General features: G+C 49.1%; 1 long non-coding RNA gene and 2 other non-coding genes across 3 annotated transcripts; 1 reads left to right on the forward strand and 2 right to left on the reverse strand.

Moving 5' to 3' along the window:
* Window positions 1-10,545: 10,545 nt before the first annotated feature.
* On the reverse strand, window positions 10,546-13,897 carry LOC139042022 (uncharacterized). Its single transcript, XR_011498213.1, has 3 exons — window positions 13,227-13,897; window positions 12,921-13,090; window positions 10,546-11,746 (listed from the first exon to the last, which is right to left on the reverse strand). It is a non-coding gene; the product is annotated as an uncharacterized lncRNA (long non-coding RNA).
* On the forward strand, window positions 12,913-13,076 carry LOC123280936 (U1 spliceosomal RNA). The gene has a single exon (XR_006520237.2). It is a non-coding gene; the product is annotated as a U1 spliceosomal RNA (small nuclear RNA).
* A 2,427-nt stretch (window positions 13,898-16,324) lies between the features above and the next one.
* On the reverse strand, window positions 16,325-16,396 carry TRNAQ-CUG (transfer RNA glutamine (anticodon CUG)). Its single transcript has one exon. It is a non-coding gene; the product is annotated as a tRNA-Gln (tRNA).
* Window positions 16,397-18,359: the final 1,963 nt, after the last annotated feature.

The raw sequence follows: 18,359 nt of genomic DNA on the forward strand, positions 1-18,359 counted from the left end.
TACTCCCTTTGTAGTGGAGAGGTTTTTTTGTTGGTTGAGTTTGGTTTTCTTCTGTCTGCTTTCTGGCACTGCAAGATGCTCCGGGCTGACCTTGTGTATTTCCTGCCCCAATCTTAGATTCAGCCACTCCTCCAAAGAGGCCTGATTCCTTTTATTGGTGGCTTGATTTTTTATTATTGGTGTCTGAAAATATTTTATATTCAGAACTTGAGTCATTTGTTAGATAAATGTAATACAAATAATTTCTTCCAGTCTGGCTTGCCTTTTCACTTTCTTCTTTTTTTTTTTTTTTTTTAAAGACTTGGCACCTGGGCTAACAATTGTTGCCAAGCTTTTTTTTTTTTTTTTCCTGCTTTATCTCCCCAACCTCCCCCCCCCCCGTACACAGTTGTATATCTTAGTTGCAGGTCCTTCTAGTTGTGGGATGTGGGACGCCGCCTCAACGTGGCCTGAGGAGTGGTGCCATGTCCGCGCCCAGGATCCGAACCTTGGGCCGCCGCAGCGGAACGTGCAAACTTATCCACTCGGCCACGGAGCCGGCCCCGCCTTTTCACTTTCTTATCATGATTTTTTATGAGTGTAAGTTTTTATTATTTTTGTGAAATCCAATTGACCTATACAGTTTTTTCTTTTATTGTTAAGGCCTTCGTCTCTGAGAAATCTCTCCTGCCTCAGGATCATAAATATATATCCTGCATTTAATTCTGGGAGCCATAGATAGTTAATTTCCACTTTTAGACCTATGGTTCATCTCAGATTCATTTCCTGAACACAGCAGGCTTGAGAATACTAAACACTAGACGTCACATCTTCCTTTTTCTTTGTTCCCACTCTCATTTTACTTTAAGTAAACATCTGTCATACACCCTGACACATGTCTGACAGTTCTGCTGTGGGTAAAACTGTAACTGAATAGTCATATTCCTAGATTTTGTTTCCTAGCATTAACGTTATCAAGTATTTTGATGACATTCTGAGACCTAAACTTTTCTGTGGAGTCTTATTTTTCTCTAGAGGCTGTTAGGATCTTTTCTTCATCCCTGAAGTTCTGATAGTCCTATGTGATGTATTTTACTCTGACTCCTTTCTCCTCCTTTGGTTGGGCACAACATCAGCCTTTCAATGAGAGACTGTATGTGTTTAAGGTGCAGGATATTTTCTCATCATGGTTAGTGGATAATTCCCTCTCCTTTTTTTCTCAGCAGGTGAGAGAATCGGTTTCCATTGGTAGTGGTTTATTATACCCTCGTAACAAGAAACCATGTTTTTTTCCATGAGAAATATTGATTTGCTGTCCTATGGAAATTATTACAAGATACCAAATTATAGAACATGCACACAGAGAAACACCCCAAACTCTGAAGAGAAACCGAAGGAGGGATTGTAACGGAGGAGCTCATTTTCACCCTCACTCCATAATTTTCCAAGGGTTGTTTCCAGAAATGTTAACCAATCCCAATACCCTGCTAAAAGTGTCATATTTAGTTCTGGACAAGATTTCAGTGTTTTTTCTCTCACCCTCTTGTGTCCTTGGAACTTGCTGAAATCAGTACACTTGTGCAGACAGCAGAAAGTGGAATGTGTTTCCTACCCTTCAAGAGATGTTGGAAAATTTCTTTTAATGGAGTTTTTGAGGCATCATCTGTCTGTGCACATTGTGCAATGGAATCTATGATATCACTGCTTTCCCTGACTGAAAATTAGCCTTAATGTGCTTGCCTTTAAGGAATAACATCACTACAGGAGCAGTAAAGCAATGTGGGGCTCTTCTGGCACCTGCAGCCTCTGGCATATGTCAGAAGACGAAATACTTCAAACAACAGATCAAATCACCCAGCATCTCTAACTCCTAAATTTCAGTTTGAGTGGATATAAGCCTTTGGGTTTTATTGATTTGTTGGAGTTTGAAAAACTTATTCTAGATGCGAATTAGTTTTTCTTTTATATGCTACATGTACTTTCCCTGTAAATGGGTATCCAGTTTTAAATGTGCATAGATTCATTCTCCATTTTCATATAGTCAAATATTTTTCCTTAAAAAGTCTCACCTACAATTTGGTTACGGGCATGTGTCAAAGGTTTATTTCAAGCCTATCTCAAGAGAAGAAATTTATACCTAAGCCAATTCAAATATTTCTGTTTTGATAGATAGAGACTATGAAAAGATTCATTGCAAATCATTATGAACCTGAATACAGCAGAAGAATGTCTGGGTAAAGACAATTATGTTTCTTGTGAAAATGCTTCAAGGTTATTTGGTTCCACCCAAAATTAATAATCAACTGAGCAGGGTTTCCAGATGGAACTCTTAAACTTATTGTACTCTGTCAGCGTTTTATCAAGAATGCTGATGTATTCCCAGAAGAGGTAGATGATCACACCAGATCACAAAAGTTCTTCCCCAGCTCAGATTCAGTACGATTTTCTATCTCAATATTGCCCTTTATGTCTAATAATCAAACACTTTAAGTACATATTCATTTTACCTAGTATGTATTAATGTTTCATTACAGATGACAACAATCCAAATACTAATCATCTCAAGCCAAGAAAGAGAATTTATTAGCTGTCAGGTCAGTGGTCCAAGACACAGAAGTGAGTAAAAGAGATTCCTGGGTGTCCTTTCTCGGAAGTGTTGGGCATTGTTTAGTGCAGAGTTCAGCAAATGTGATTGTAAGGGCCAGATAGTGAACAAAGCAGGCTTGTGGGCCAAGAGGCAAAATCAAGGATACTATGTAGATCTTTACATAACGAGAAAGAAATCATATTTTCATGTAGTTTTTATCTATAAAATTCAAAATTAACCTAAAAACTGAGTCCGTTGCATCAGAAGTTGGCACTATCCTGCTTGTCTGGGCTCCCTGGTGCCAACCCCTCTTCCCTCCACACAGGCCATTCTTTCCTTGCTTTCTCCAAAAGGGAGTCCCACACGAAAGACCCTGTGCTCTGCAGGACAGTGACATGCCAAGAGGCCCACCAAGTCCACCAGTCCCACTCCCAGAGCGAGTTGCCACATCCCCACAGCACCTCAAAACTGCCCTAGAGACACACCTTTGCGAGGCCTCCACGTGTGGAGGGCCCATCATGGGGTGGACCAAGTTGCCTGGAGGAGGTGGGAGGGGAGGCATCCAGGGCGACAAGGGGCCAAACACAGAGATCAAGGCATCTCCAACCTCCAAAAGGATTCAGGCAGATGCAGGAATGGAGATGTCTGGAGAGAGAAAGCTTTCAAGCAAGGCTCCCTGGCCCTCAACCGGACTCTCAATTTCCTCCCTGCGGCCTGCTGCACCTGCAACTTTCCCACCCTACTTGATGCCAATTACACACTTCCATACACTCAGGCCAAAAAATGTTACAATTTTCCTTGACTACTGGTCTTTCTGTCACACTCTACATCCAGTTAGTCAGGGATTTCTGTCTTCCTGGGCCCTCAGGTGCCGACTTTGATCTGTACAATCTCTTTTCCTGCTCTCTGAACTTTGGTAAACAATTCTGATAAAGGCCAAGAGATTAATTCAACTCAGGACTCTGGGTTCACTCAGCCTTTAGGGTTTGACACTCTTGATCACAGGATCGTTGGGTTGGACATCCTCTGTGCCTTTTCCTTGGCTCAAAGTGAGCCTTTCCAGGCTTATCCTCAAGATCAAAGTAGAGGGCTGGACAAGATTCACCAGGCAGGGCTGCTCTTGCTCCTTCCGGAGATTTTAGGCATTGTTCCTAAATCCCCAAGAATCTAATTTTTGTTTTCCAGACAAAAAGGTCCATAGGTTTCTCCCAGCATTAATCAGTGCCAGATCTGAAAGAGATCATCTAAGAGCATTATTCCCTTCCTCAAATACACTTTTCTAGAAATAGCGTGATGACAATTTTCCCGGGAATCACAATCCATTTATGAGCACCATTTATTGGCTACAATCTTCCTATTGCCATTTGTTACCTATGTGACCTACACTCTTTTCTGTATGGCTGTGCTTTTCAGCTCAGGGATGCTTTTCTAATCATAAAACTAGCAATAACAGCAGCCTTGCTAAGACTTTTTGCTAACTCTTGGACACATCACCAGGCAAATCTCATAGGATTTGACAGGTAAAGAATCATAGCACTGTCCCCATTCCTTGGTGTTATGGACTGAATTGTGTCCCCTTTCAAATTCCTATGTTGCAGCTCTAATTCTCAATGTGTCTGCATTTGGAGGTAGTGCCTTTAAGTAGGTGATCATGGTTCAATGAGGTGATAAGGATGGGGCCTTAATCCAATAGGACTGGTGTCAATATAAGAAGACTAAGGGACATGAGAGACCTCCACGCACAGAGAAAAGGCCCTGCAAGCATACAGTGAGATGGCACCCTTCTCCAAATGCCAGAAAGGGAGGCCCACCAGAAATCAACTCTACCAGAATGTTGATGTTGGATGTCTGGTCTCTAGAACTGTGAGCAAATAAATGTCTGTTGTTCAAGCCACCTAATCTGTGGCTTCTTGTCATGCAGCCCACGTAGACTAATATAATTGATAATTGCACTGCATTCACCTAATTTGGCTACATAATGGGAAGTGAAAGTACCTTTAGGAATAAGCACTATCAAATTGGCTGGTGTGAACACTGTGTCTTTTGCACTGATATTGCCTTCCTTAGTTACATATAGATTTAAGCCTGGGCCTGGGACCATAAGACCAGGCAAAATGAAAAAGCCTGGAAGATGGGAAAGATATAAATTTGCATAATTGCATCCTGTCCTCACCTTCACATCTCAGCAACTTTTTCAGTGGAGTCTGCACCTTATGTGTACCTTCAGATGCAATCTGAGTGCACAATCATTTAAACAATGAAGCCAATTTTTCCAATTTTCGCCATGACGTGCTTGGAGAAACGAGTATTTCACTTAACCAGTCCCATTTTCATCGAGACCACTTCTCTGAGGATGATAAAGATGTGGTGTGTCCATGTAATATTATGTTTCTTTGTCTTTTCTCCATGCCCAGAGTGTCCTCTTCATTCTGCTAGTCCACATTTGACCACAAACTGGAATCTCAGAAAATCTCAACTGCCTCTGGAAAATCTCACCTAACCTAACCCCAATTGCCCATGTACAAAGATTAGTATGGTAATTAAGGAGAAAGAGCCCCATTACACAAACTCAATGAGAGCCATGGATGATAATTGTAACTGTTGACTGGCTTGTACCAAGGTTTCTCTTCCGCACTAAGTGTATAGGGCTAGGCTAATTGGCAGGGATCTTCAAGGTGCTCATTATCCCCACCCAAGAAACTCCTAAAAAGTTGTCATGAGTTAAAGGGATTTAAGTGGTGTACTGAGGGAAAATCAGTCCTGAAGTAGATGAAAAGGTGAGCATTCTATGAAACAGAAGTGTAATTCCACATGTGCTTAAGATATGGAAAGTTGTAAGTAAGAGAAAGTTGTTTCCACTCTAAACAAGATAAAAGCTGGATGATCTACAAAATCATACCCATTTCGAGCCCACCAGATGGCTGAGGTTGGAAGGCCACTGGGTAAACTGAAGTCCAAAGCATGATAAACCTCTCCAAGGAGGGACACACACATGAACCGTTTCATCTTTGGCAGATAATGGAAGTAAAAGATGGTGGCTATATAAGTTATTAAGGAGAAAATAACTGGAATTTTAACTATTTTCTAAAGAGCAAGTGTGGGCTATCATGACAGTTTACAATCTCTGAGAGGCCCAACTACTAGGTAGGTTTCTGCCCATTTGCCAGGGCTTTCTCTCAGGCCTCCACCAAGGGCTCACACACACAAAAAAAGTGGGGCAGGGCAAGAGACTCTCTCAAGGTTGCCTCAGTGGTGCACGCATGCAGATCGTTATCAGCCACCACTGTGGTAGAGGTACAAAACCTGGCCATTTCTCTCATATGACATGAAAGTCATCTACCATTGATGCTGGAGCAAGAAACTCTACCAACCCTTGGTCCCAAGTATAGGTCAGCTGCTCTTGGGGCAGGGTTAGAAGTAAAAGCTGTCTACCACTGGATAAGGGGCAGGAGACTTGTTCTTGCTCAAGTCTTCCAATCTTTGAAAGGTGGAGGGCTATTACTACAAGAGGGAGGTCACAGAAACTCTGAGGTTCAGGCACACGTGCCTTGGTTTTGGTACACAGAGCCTGCCCAAGACCGAGGCTAAAACAGGAGAACTGAATCCTCCCCTTTCCTGCAGAAGCCTTGGACTGAAAAACAAGCAAAAGTAATCAAATCTACTTCTAGAGGAGAGGCAAGAGTGCAGCAAGAGACCCCTCTATAATGCAGGCGTATTAGAGCTGAGTGGAGCAGAAATGCCGAGAAAAAGCCCTGCAGTACCTCCGGTCTCACACTAAGCCCACAGTAAAAGCCATGCACTGAAGAAGGAACTAGAAGCCTGTGGTGCACAGCAGCTAACTAGGGCAGCAATAAAATCCAATGCCATCTCAACTGCTTGCTTGATTTATTCAAACAGCTATACTAAAGGCCTGACAGAAGAATAGGCACAATTACTTACAGGTATAAATACTGTTAACATAGCTCTCAATTTTCTTTTTACACACAGCATTTAGCATTCTATAAAAACTTATAATACACACACACATACACACAGAGATTACTATGTCATGAGGTAAAGCAGTCATTAGAATGAGATGCCTAGAAGTTGGACAGGGATTTTAAAATACTATACAATAATATTTTAAGACTCTAATGCTGTCGTTCTTAAGCAGAGTGAGCATGCTCTCTGTTGGAACATTTGGCAATGTCTAGAGACATTTTCAATTGTCATAACTGGAAAGGGTGCTATTGGCGTTTAATAGGTAGACTCCAAGGATGCCTCAAAACATCCTATAATGCAGAGGACTGTCCCCTGCAACAAAGAATTGTCCCATCCAAAATGCCAAAAAAGCCATTGATCATAAATGCTGATGGAGTGGGAAAGGTGGACGACATGCATGAACAAGAGGAAGAATTTCATCAGAGATGGAAAATATTAAAAAGAAGCAAATGCTAGTAATTTTTTTAATGACTCTGGAGATGAAGAACTTCTTCACTGGACTTACCCACAGACTGGACACAGCAGAGGAAAGAATCAGCTATCCTGAAGACAGGTCAATAAAAATTGATGATACTAACATAAAATGAAAAATAATTAGTGACCCAAAAAATGGAGTGTAAAAGATGTCAACCAGTATTCTGTAGTTCCGCATTTGTGTACTTGAAGTTCCAGAAAGAGAAGCAGGAGTTTAGAGCAGAAGAAATATCTGAAGAATTCTACAATATTAATGAAAGACAAAAAAAAAAAAAATCAGACACCTAAACAATGAACCCAAAGCACAAAAATAAAGGAAAACACACTGAGACATGTCCTAATAAAGCTGCTAGTGGCCAGCCCCACGTTGTAGTGGGTAAGTTTGGCACGCTCTACTTCAGTGGCCCAGGTTCGCGGGTTTAGATCCTGGGTGTGGACATACACAACTCATCAGCCATGCTGTGATGGTGACCCACATACAAAGTAGAGGAAGACTGGCACAGATGTTAGATCAGGGCTAATCTTCCTCAAGCTAAAAAAGAGGAAGATTGGCAACAGGTGTTAGCTCAGGGCCAATCTTCCTCACACACAAAATATTTTTAAAAGTTATTGACTGGATAAAGCAAAAGATTTTAAAGTATAACATGGTGTTTGTATTGCATGTAAAAATGAGATGTGTGAAGACAACCACAGCAAAAAGGATAAGAGGGAGAAAATGGAAGCATTATGTTGTAAATTCTTACCCTGCACAGAGACAAGGACATTACTTTGTGATACAGGGATCATTTTTCAAGAAGATATAAACATTCTGAGTAGGTATCTAATCCAATAACAGAGCTTCAGATTATATAAAACAAAAAATTAATAGAACGGAAAGGAGAATTAGGTAAGTCCAACATTATGATTGGAAACGTAAGTTCTCCTATCTTAGTAATGAATAGAACAAGTAATCAAAAAAGTTAATAAGCATATGGAAGACCTGAACAACACTATCAACCAACTTGATTTGTGGAATGGTCCACCAGCTACAACAGGATACATTTTGCATGTGAACCATTTACCAAGACAGACCATACTCTGAGCTGTCGAAAAAAACTCAAAAGTTTTAAAAGGATTGAAATCATGCCAAGTATGTTCTCTGATAACAAAGATAGTTAGAAACCAATGACAAAAGGTTCTAGTTGAAATAACTCTTATCTTCCTTTACCCTCTCCAGACATTTTGGGTACTTTTTCACAATTACTTCACTTTGCTCAACCTAGCACATAAGCACTTAGGCCTATGCACTTTTGGGTCCTTATTTTCCTTGAAAGCTCCCATGTACATGTAAGAATAGTTGTATGCTTTTCAACTGTTCAATGCTTTGTCTTATGTCGACTCAATTCTCAGGCCCAGCCACAGACAACGAGAAGGTAGAGGAAAAGTTTAGTCTCCCCTGCAGTTTCATTCTGAATCCTCTTCCCTTGACTTGAAGGCAGCCGCCATTTTGCTCTGTGCTCTTAGGACCTCTTCTTTAAGGAGGAGGAGGAGGGAGATATGGTGGGGGGGGGAGGAAAAGATTTCCCCTCTTCCTTTCTAGGTTCTTCAGCTGATCAATGATTAAATTCACACAAGACAGATTAACAGGGGGAATATAAATTTTGTACTTTCAGGAGCCCCATAAAAATATGAGACTAAAGGCAGTCGAGAATTGAGGCTTACGTGTCATCTACAGCTAAGGAACAGGATAGGGGGCCTGGGGCTTCAAAGGAGAGGAGCGTCATTCAGAGGACAATAAGAAGAGCACATGTTTATTAATCAGTTGTTTGCCCTGCCATACAGATAAGTCTTTCAGATAAAACAGTTATCTCTGGTAATAGCTCTCTTTCGGGTACATGCCCCACATTTAAATTGTTTTAGGCAGTTAAGAGACAGGTAAGTATTTCCTGAGTCTGCTAGGTCCCAACCGCATTAGGCTCAAAACAATCCACATGCCACCGTGGCACATTTTGGAGTGGCACAATCTGCTCCCCTTCAAGGGACAAGGGGAGAGGGAGTTCTCTGGTGTCTCTTACAAGGGCACGAATCCCATCATGAGTGCCCCACCTTCCAGACCTCATCTAATTCTGATCACCTCCCAAAGGCCCTATCTACAAATACTGTTACACTGGGGGAGGGGAGGGCCTCTGTATGAACGTTAGGGGGATACATTTGAGTCCATAGCAATGGGAAGTAGCCACCAGACCCAAGGAGACCTGCCATCTCAGGGAGGATCACTAGACAGGACCACGGCCTTTGGAGGAGGAATCTACGAGTGACACCAACCTGAGGCCTGGCAGGGAGGTTGCTGGGGGCTTTAAAAATGCCCTGGCTTCTGGGGCTGGCCCCGTGGCCGAGTGGTTAAGTTCGCGCGCTCTGCTGCAGGCGGCCCAGTGTTTCGTTGGTTCGAATCCTGGGCGCGGACATGGCACTGCTCATCAGACCACGCTGAGGCAGCGTCCCACATGCCACAACTAGAGGGACCCACAACGAAGAGTATACAGCTGTGTACCGGGGGGCTTTGGGGAGAAAAAGGAAAAAAAAATAAAAATAAAATCTTTAAAAAAAAAAATGCCCTGGCTTCTCTCCCCTCCTCTCTGATCTCCTTGCACTGGCTGCACGCACCTGGATCCAGAGGACAAGGAAGACCAGGAAATGCTGGCTGTGGGGGTCAGCCTCAGGCACTCGGATCAGAGGAGAAAGGTAGAGAGGGAATCCGGAAGGGCAGAGAATAGCCAGTGCCAATGTGTAATACGACAGAGAGAACTTTCTAAACGTGCAGCTGGTAACACAGGGAACACACGCAAGGAGAAGTGTTGAAAGTAATTTTCAGGGAAAGGTAAAGCATGACTCGCATAGTTACAACGATGAACACATGTTAAAGGATGTATTTCACTCATAAGATAGAGGGTAGCAGACGGATGTTAAAAATCCGACCAGAGGGAGAGTGAAAACAACACAAAGTAAAGTGCTTGGGAGTAAAGGACTACGGAGAGGAATTGCAAATGGAGACTGAACTCTTTCATTCTCTGGCTGGAGGAAGTAAATTATGATAACTGCCAGGAAGGACAAATTTACATATCCATCAGTAACCCACAATTTCCAAAGAATTACTAAAAAGCTCAAGGTCAATGTACAGAGCTACAATCTGATAACCTGGAAGGATGTGCTGCAGCAGACGCTTACTTCTCCTTGGAAACAAATTTCTATTTCTCCAGGAGACAACTTAACAACGACAACAACAACGACAACAAGACACCCTATAGTTTAACAGTCTCAGAGGTGATGAAACTATGAAACAAGAACTGGTTGCAAGAAAGAAAGGAACACTTAAGAGAAAAACATAACAGTTGGCTATTAAAGCCATAATAGTAGAAACAGGACAAAACAATTAGAGTTGGAGGATAACGTCAAGAGCGTTTCCCAGAAAGCAAAGCAAGAGCAAGGAAGTAGAAACAGGCATTCAGTTTGATGCCAAACCCCTTAATCTCAAGTTCGTGTGCACACTAGGCCAATCACTGAGACACCAGCGCTTGGAGATGGAGAAAGGTTTATTCGAATTGGCGGAGAAGGCGGGAGGATAGGTTCTCTCAAATCCACCTGAACGAGAGAAGAAAGCAGGGGTTTTTACAGAGCTAAGGGGCTTGGCAGGAGCAGTTTCTCAGGAGAAACCAAGGGGTCACGCGTGTTTCTTTCACTCCTGATAAGCCCTTGGGCAGTCTCACTTCTGGGCATCAACAGCAGCTGAGGGCCGGTTATCTGCTGAGTGGTGATCTCTGGTGATTGGTGATCGTAACTTCCTTGAAGGCATTCTCTTCCTTCTGTGAAACAAGCTCATAAATCCCTGTGAGCCTTGAGTCACCCCTCTGGTTAAACAAGAAAACGGCAAATTGACAAGACCGACTTCCTTTCAGCTAGGTCTGTGTTGGGGACAAGGTCGAAAGGTCACATTGACTATTGACGGTGACCCTCGGGTCCCCGGGTTCAAGTTCAGGAAAGTGGATGAGCCCAGGAGGTGCAAACATGAATAATGTCAACTGAAATAAAGAATCGTGATAAAAGTTACTTGAAAGAGTTCGTTCAATAACCAAAGGTGAGGACTCGAGCCTGGGAAACAGCTCAACAGAGCGTCCTGCAGGAACTGCTCTGACGGAGGTCTACAGATCTGAGCACAGTTTATGTGCCTTCTTACGAGGCCGTCCATAAGAGCAGAAAGGGGCTTACTCATGAACAGTCCTATACGCCAACAATCAAACGGCGAAACCCTCCCTCCGTGGCAGGGTACATCTGGTTTTTCTCTCGTTTATAAAGTAAGAATTTCTTGGTTACAGTACCCTGGAATGCTGATGTCATCTATGTGGGGAGGGAGGCAAGTCCCAGGGTGGCGAGGTACCCCCCCGAACCTAAAGACGTAGCGAGAGGGTATGAGAGCTGGGTACCCTTTCTCTCTTCTGGTTGCAGATCTTTTCTCGCTGGCGTCTTCCGTCACGAGGTGAAGGGTTGCGAGGTCATTCTGACACAGGCTTAAGATGACCTCCAAGGCCGCCTCGCTGTACAGCCTAGATTTTGCACTGACTCTAAGCCTATGCGGCTTGCTTGCCAGTTTTGCCTGTTAGACCGGGGAGAGGGGTCCTGATTATTCGTTCACCATAACACGTGTCCCAGAAAGGGGATGGGGAAAAAAGCATCCAAAACGCTTTTGCACACCTAAAGATTGAAAGTAACGTGAATGAAATTTTCGATGGACGAAACTGAACTTTCAAGAACGGAACAGCTTTCGCTGGCAGTCGTGATGCTTAATGCGTTTCAATATGATTCAATATGATCCACAGATCAAGGCTGCCCCAGGGAGAGAAGCCCAAGGTGTCCTGGCCTACATGCCGATCTATAGGACCCAATGGATTTTACGGTGTGGATTAGGGTTGCCCCAGGGAGAGAAGCCCAGGGCATCCTGGCCTACATGCCCATCTCTATGACCAGATTCACATCTAAAGTTATAGACCACACAGTAACCAGACCCCATCTGCACTGAAACCATTTAATGACTTCTTACGTCATCTTTTCTTTGTGTGGTAGAAATAAGTCAGGTACCCATGCCTTATAAATTTAGCCCCAACTCTCAACACACTGCAGCAGCTCTTCACTGCCCATGGGTCCTGTCCCCATGCAGCAGCCCTTCACTGCCCATGGGTCCTATCCCCATGCCATTCCATACTATTCTCTGAATAAAAGAGCACTACTGCCAGACCTTGAGAGTCCAAGAAATCTTTCTTTCAACTCCTGGACTCACCGAGCCCGCATCAAATAGACACACACACACACACACACACACACACACACAGCGCTACATCACAAAGATAAGTGGATTTGAAAGGAACCGGTTTCCTCTGTAACGGGAAGCCATTACTTCCAGAAGGGCGCAGGGGTTGAGCCGACCGCCAGACAGGCGCTGGGCAGGGCTAGAGTTAGGAAGCCGCGCGCGCCGCCCCAACGGGTCGGAGTGGGAGGAAGGAGGGAGAGGCCGACGTGACTTCCCCCACCGGCCGCCGGTTCGCCGGCTGACCGGCTGGAGGTCGCGGGAGGAGGGAGGAGACGGTGGCGGCGGGGCGTGGGCTGGAGGGAAGGGCTGTTTGTCGTGACGTCACGGACAGGGCGGGTCCCATGCAGATATGGCAGCGCAGGGGCTGCTGTGTCGTGATCTGCCGCTTAAACACAATATGCTCTCCCGTGGTGTGGGAGCGAGTCCAGGGCTGTTGCTTGAAACCGCGTGTGCGAGCGGTGTGGAAGGGCTAGGGAGGCTCGGGGAGCAAAGTGACCGTGTGTGTACAGTGCGAGGCGTCTGAGCGTGGGCCGGGGAGGGAGGTCGCGTTCTCATACTTACCTGGCAGGGGAGATACCATGATCACGAAGGTGGTTTTCCCAGGGCGAGGCTTATCCACTGCACTCCGGATGTGCTGACCCCTGCGATTTCCCCAAATGTGGGAAACTCGACTGCATAATTTGTGGTAGTGGGGGACTGCGTTCGCGCTTTCCCCTGGTTTTCGTCGCTGTCTGAAAAGCAGAAGGACGGAGGCTTCGGAGTTAGGTATCTGCGTTTTCCGCTTCTTCCTCAGCAGCCTGCAGCGTTCTCCAGCGTCGTGGCGGCTTCGGTACAGGGCGTCTGCGTTTTGCTTAGCTGGGCGCTTACCATAGTAGGTGCTTGTTCTCTTGGTGTCCCAGCGCGGTCCGCTTCTCGGCGTCAGCGAGTCTCTGCTGCGTTGGCGCACAGGGACGGATAAGGTCTTGCTCCGAGTCCTACTCGACGCCGAAGCTTTCAGGAGAACGGCGCTGGGGCATCCTCCTGTGGGCGGCGAGGGCGTGTGCTCGCCCTTGTCATGGTCTGAGGTAGGAGCTGCCTACAACTGTTCCAGGTGTTGTCCCCGTTGAGTTGAAGGCATGACACGCTTATTTTGTGTGGGGAGGCGGCGCCGTCCTGGTGCCTGGGACATCTTGCACGTATAGGCCACGCAAGTCAGAACCGCAGTCGGACCTGAGTCTTGCCAGGATAGCCTGCCTGTCGTCCTCCCAGGAATGGACCATAGGAAGTCTTGGGAGGAGCCGTGACCAGTTTCCCATGTGCCCAGCTACTGAGAGGCCGCAACTGCGCAGCCTTCCTACCCATCTCCTGCCCTTTCAATATCGACTCTTTCCTCAGACTTCGTTTCTTGAGTGTCAGCTGCCGTGCTTGATGTCTTGCTTCTGCACCTTACACCGTTGCTGGCCACTTCCCAAGACACCATCCCACCCATCCTCCCCACCCCAAAGCAGCCTCTTCCTATGTCGGCCTCCAGCTTCCTCTTCCCCCCCACCTCTTCTCTCAGCCCCCTCTTCTTACCTCCACAGGCACACAGCAGGAGCGAGCCCTCAGCCTCCAGTTTGCACCTGCCGTGCTTCAGTAGCCTGGAGAATTAGGAATCCTCCTTGATATCCCTTCTCCTTAAGTGGGAGTAGGAAGCGTAAACAACACAACCTCCCCACTCCCACCCCCATGCCCACCCCACCGTCAGAAGTAACTTTAGTTTTTCCCCTGTCCCAAAGTGCCGGGATATCGTGAAACCGAGAACGAAGAAGTTGAAAAGACTCTTCCCTGGCCTAGAAGAAGAGAGAGAAAAACAAAACTTCGAGATAAGCTTTGCTAACTGCAGCTGTGCATACTCAGCATAATCAACTGTGGTTCGAAAACAACCAGGTCTTTCTGTCCCTCCTCAGTATGGCAGGGAGCTGTCTTTCCCGGAAAGTCAAGGTCCAGACATCAAGATTCTGCCTCACAAGCCCAAGCAGGCTGAAGATGAAAACTAACCAGAAAAGTCCAGACAGTTAGGGGAAGACAAATTCAGTCTTCAAGGCCAAACAAACCCAGGCTGGTGACCACCCACGCCCCCTCCCCTACCTAAAACCCCTACCTTTTTCCCTTCGAGGAGACGGATCTAAGTTTTCACTCTCATCTCCACGTCTGGCCGCCTTTGGATAATAAACCTCTTCTCTTGTCACAAGCCTGGCGTTCCAGCGACTGGCCCTCGTGTGCGGTGGCGAAACGAACCTGTGTCGGTGTTCGCTGACAACTGAACTACAATCCGGAAGAAAACCCCAGATCCGGTGTTGGGAGTCGTGGGCATTTGGCCGACCCCTTTCCCAGGACGTGTCTGTTCTCGTACCTCCCCCACCCTCGCTTCTGATCCCCAACGTCCTGGCGGACAGAAACTCCCCGGCCAAAGAGAAAAGGCGGGGACCGAGGCGGGGTGGACGATCGCGCCCCCTCGTGGCCGGCGCCCGCAGACCCGCTCGGCCGCAGAAGCTACCGAGACCCGCGCCGGGCTGGCGGCGGCGGCGGGGTGCGGGCGGGACACAAGGGCGCGTCCAAAGAAAACCGACTGAAAAGCACAGGATGCCGAGGGAGCGTTCAGGACGTTGAAAGCAGAGGTCGCACGTCCTACGGACGGATCCGGTTCGATGAACAAGAGCCGTGAACCTCTCTTCTCCCCGGCAGCGGGAGGTCTCCTTGCTCAAAAGGGGAATATCCGAACCAAGACCGAAGCCAACTCTCAGTGCCTTACTGACGGGAAAGCTTGGGTTTTTAGAGTGCCTAACGGACTTCCCCAGCCTTGAGGCCGTCAGCCCTGCTGTGCCCCGGAGCCCTGGTCGAGGAGCTTCTGAGCGAAAGGCGCCCGGAGGAGGACGCCGTCCGCAGCGCGGGAGGCCCGCGGTCGCCCCGCCCCGCGCGTGCCCACGGGGCGGGAGAGCTGGGGCGCGCCTCCGCCCGCTGCCGGCCTCGGGCGTCTTCTCCGCGGAGCCAGGGGGCGGCAGGACGCACGGGGAGCCCGCGGGCCCGCGCCTCGGAGCTGCCCGCGCTCGGCTCACCCGCGGCCCCGGAGGAGCCCGGGCCGGGGCGGCCGGCGCTCGGGGACCCCTGGTCTCCACCGACGCCGGGCTCCGCGGCCCGGAGTCCTGGTTCCGGCGCAGCTGGGGGCGGAGGGAGGAGACCCTCCCCCCCCCCCCCCCCGGGGTCGGGCTCCGAAGTCGAGTGTGACAGCGGCCTTGAGCGTCCCGCGGGGACTTAGGAGCTGGACGTTCTGACCGCAGCCCGAGTGCGTCAGACTTAGAATAAATGAACACTCTGAATGAAACGGGTCGTTTAAAGAAAAGACGGCGCCTCCAGGCCGGGTCTCGAAGCGTCGACCCCGAAACCCAGACACCCTGGCCGAGGGCCGCGCCGGCCGCCGCCTCCCTCCCCGCGTCTCCCGCGGACCCCTCTCTCTCCCACCAGGAGCCCGCGGGTCCGAAGACAAGACGGGCCGCGCGGGGGCCCCTCGTGGTGCGGGACGGAGCGGACGCCGCCTCTGCCTTTGGCCCCGAGGCCCGAGGGTGACCCTGCCGAGGGGCTGGCCCTGGCTCGGTCGCCGGGCCCCTGGGCGGCGGGGCCGGGGCCTCCGAGGCGCCGCGACGGGCGGAGCTGCGCGGGGCCAGCGGGGGCACCGCAGGCTGGGAGGGACCCCGCCACGCCGGCCCTGTCCGTGTGGACGCGCCCGCACAGAACCCGGTGTCCGGGACCCCGACTCCCGCGGAGGAGGCGGGAGAGCGCGGGGGACGCGGCGGCAGGAGCGGGAGGGGCGAGGGACCGGGAGCAGCGCGGGCCGAGGAGCTTCCTTTCCGGGGCCCCGCACCTTCCTCTGCGACAGCGGGGCGCGAGGGCGACACCGCACACGGTTTGAAGAGTAAAAAGTGGCGTTCATCCTGAAGGGACGGGCAAGGTCCCACCGAGATTTGAACTCGGATCGCTGGATTCAGAGTCCAGAGTGCTCACCATTACACCATGGAACCCCCGCGGGAGCCGCGCCTTCCGCGCTCGCCAGAGCGGGCGGGTGAGTCCTCCCCGGGCGCCCGCGGCTCCCGCGCACACTCCCAAGGCTTCCCTTCCCGGGACAGTGGAGCTGCGTGCGTGGCCGTCCGCCTCGCTTTCTCTCTGCGCCCCCCCTCCTTTGATTGACTTCTCCTCACTTCACTCGCACCTCGGAAAAGGAGGTGAGATCCACTCTTGGGCTTCGGGCCCGGGAAGAGGAGCCCTTGACGCCTCCCTCCTAAGCCGCCTATTCCGCCTCAGTTTACCAGAGTCTCCTGTCCTGAGGTGACACTTCTGCAAACAGTAGCCTTGCTTTCCTCTTCGTTGCCTTCTCACTTTTCCCATGGCCCAGAGAGGGCAGACGGTTGTCAGGGCGGGACTTGGGACTTCCTGGGTCCCTTGGCCGCGCAGCACCCAGCACGTCCCAAAGCCGCCACCGCCTCCTCCACGTCATATATACGACGGTGTGTCCGCAGTGGAGCGGGGTGGGGAGGCGGGGGAGCTTTCCTTTTCTTCTTCATGCACCTCTGGGGGATTTGTTGTGGTCGTTGTAATTCTTTCTTACAACAAACGCATAGTTGTTACATTCACGATACAGAGTTATCAACCGTGTTTAACGTTTATATCAAACACTCAGACCAACCAGACCATACTCACCTGCGGTGACTCAAAATCAACCGCCCACCGTGGAGGCCACGAGGCAGGGCCCTGACAATTATACAGCCACAGACTCTCTTCTGAGAGCTTGGCCAAGTCAATTCCATCCCACCTTCTCAATATATCACGACCCGGAAACTGCACGGATTTAAAACATGTACACTATCAGGGCACCCAAGAGCGCTTCATCGCTGGGTCGTAGGGGATGTGGACCCAAGTTGCCTTCACAGTGTATGCAGCTTTTCTGTACTCAAAATACCACCACACTACATATTTACACGGGTAATAGATATAAGTTCATATTATACGCCAAAACCACAATCTGTGTATTTCATCTTCCCCTTTATTTCTTCACTGTGTCCCAAAGCCGTCTCTCCCCTGATCCAATAGACGGAACAGAAAAACTAGCATCAACCGGAGCGAAAAGAAAGCGGCTGACTAAAGAACAGAGTCCGAGAGACGCCCAGCGTCGCTGGAAGAGGTAGTTTGTCCCAAGAGACTAGGTGAGGGTTGAATGAAGGAGGAAGGAGGCAAAGGGGCTGCTCTGGTTCTGGGGAGGAAGTTGTCCTCCTCAGAGTGTGAGGGGACGCCGACGCGTCCTCCTGGAAAACCAAGACGTCGAGCGGTAACAAACACCACAGAGCACTCCTCCAGCAGGACGGGAAGATCAGCCAAGGTCTATGACTGCAAGGAACAGAAACGGACTCCGGCCGACTTAAGAAGGAAAGGAATCTGTTTGAAAGGACGCTGGGAGATCACACAGAAGGAAAGGCCGGGAAACCCGGAGAACCGAGCACCGGGCTCTGACGAGGGGCAGGGAGAGAATCAAACGACGTTAGAACCACGACGGGCGGAGAGACTGTCCTTGAGGGGCGAATGCACGTTGGGGCTGAGAGCCCGAGGCCAGCGGTGGGGCTGTGGCGGTCGTGGCTGGCGGCAGCTGGAGTGAGGGCGGCCGGTGAACCGAACTCGCCTGGGAATGTGACTCCTCCCCCTCCCCTTCCCGCTCCTCCTCTGCCTCTCGGCGCTCCCTCCTTCGCCCGTTCTGTTCCTCCTCCCGTTCTACTGCTCCAGCCCTCTCTCCTCGGCTCTCCGTCTTCCTGGCTCTCTCTCCCCTCGTCCCCTTTCCCCGGCCTTCTGGTCCTCCCGCATCTCCTTCTTCCTTCGCGATCGCCCCTCCGCGCTGCTCCTCCCCTCGCCCGGAATGAACGCCGCCAGAACTTCGCGATGGGTTTCCGCAGTTGTGAGGAAGGTGAGGGAACAGTTTCCACCCACGCGAGAAGCACG

Source organism: Equus asinus, chromosome 25 (assembly GCF_041296235.1).
Source record: "Equus asinus isolate D_3611 breed Donkey chromosome 25, EquAss-T2T_v2, whole genome shotgun sequence".
NCBI classification, from domain to species: Eukaryota; Metazoa; Chordata; class Mammalia; order Perissodactyla; family Equidae; genus Equus; species Equus asinus.